The sequence below is a fragment of the Natator depressus genome, chromosome 14 (genome assembly GCF_965152275.1).
Source record: "Natator depressus isolate rNatDep1 chromosome 14, rNatDep2.hap1, whole genome shotgun sequence".
Lineage (NCBI taxonomy): Eukaryota > Metazoa > Chordata > Testudines > Cheloniidae > Natator > Natator depressus.
The window spans coordinates 38,796,823-38,798,282 of record NC_134247.1 but is presented as its reverse complement, the minus strand read 5'-3'; the positions used below and the strand labels follow the sequence as shown (position 1 = coordinate 38,798,282).

The 1,460-nt window shown below is 46.2% G+C and overlaps 1 pseudogene; it reads right to left on the bottom strand.

The window, feature by feature from the left end:
- Positions 1-256: 256 nt before the first annotated feature.
- Positions 257-1,188, bottom strand: LOC141998528 (olfactory receptor 14A16-like; annotated as a pseudogene).
- Between the last annotated feature and the right edge of the window lie 272 nt (positions 1,189-1,460).

The window sequence follows — 1,460 nt, the reverse complement described above, 5'->3', positions numbered from 1 at the left end:
TGTGTGGTGGGGACACGTCTTCTAGGAACCGCAAAAAGACCCCCAGTCCATTTCTTAAGGCCACCATGAAGCCATCACAAGGCACAAACTTTGATGCTTCTGCCAACATAGCCACTAGCTGCCTAGCAGGGGAATGGTCCCTATTTTTACTAGCACAAATATCCCATTCTGCATAAACAGATTGCACAGTATTTTCTCATGGAGGCAATAATGTCATCAGATGATTATATTTATAAAGAAACACAGAATGAAATTGCTACCAAAGGAGAAATATGGACATGTTGTTCTTAGTGAATAACCTCCAACCTATCTGTTTACTCAGTGCACTTTGATCTCTTTGTTTCCATTGCTGTAGATGATCGGATTCATCATTGGTGGCAACACAGACTAGAGAACAGCAAGCACAAGATTCAGACCTGAGGTTGAGCTGGAGGTGGGTTTCAGGTAGGCAAAGGCAGCAGTACAAAAGAACAAGGACACCATGTGAGGTGAGGGAGGCAGGTGGAGAAGACTTTATGCCCGCCCTGCTCAGAGGGGATTCTCAGCACTGCTTTGAAGATCTGAACATGTGACACAATTCTGAGAAGAAAGCAGCTTAAGCCTAAGAATAAACTAAAGATGAGAAACCCAACTTCAATGAGGTACAAGTCAGAGCAGGCGAGATTGAGGAGCTGGGGGATTTCACAAGAGAACTGATCCACCACGTTGCCTCCACAGAAGGAGATTTCGCAGTGCAGAGGAGAGAATACCACTGGTCTAGGCACTGGCTGCCATTTGGACACAAGCTGTCCTGTTCATCAGTGTCTCATAGTACAGTGGTTGGCAGATGGCGACATACACCATGATGGTCAATAAGGCAGAATCTGCTGAAGCGAAGAAGAAGACTAGAAAGACTTGGGCAACACATCCAGAATAAGAAATCGATCTGGTGTTCGTGAGGGAACTGGCCATGGATTTGGGGATAGTGACAGAGATGGAGCTGAGGTCGAGGATGGACAAATTCATCAGGAAGAAGTACATGGGGGTGTGAAGGTGGTGGTCAAGGGCTATGGCTGTGATGATGAGAAGGTTCCCCAGCAGGGATATCAGGTAAAGCAATAGAAACACCACAAAGTGTAACATCTGCAGCTCCCGACCGTCAGAGAATCCCAGGAGAAGGAAGTCGGTCAGAGCAGTTTGGTTTGACATTTTCTTCCTCAGTACACTGTGTGATGTCTGTGGAGGGAATGAGAAGGACAATGGTCAGGATTAGAGCAACAGAGGGAATGGCCCTGTTTCCCCTTTCCTAATATCTCGTTATGTGAACGTGAAAGGTGCACAGCACTCGTCACGTACAATGAGTAGGTGTTGTTAGTGCTCCTCGCCTCTGACAATCAATGAGTTGTGTTATCACACTGGTGTAAATTGGATCAGCTCCTTTAAAGTCAAGGGCGCTTCATCAATTTATCCCATCAGAGGAT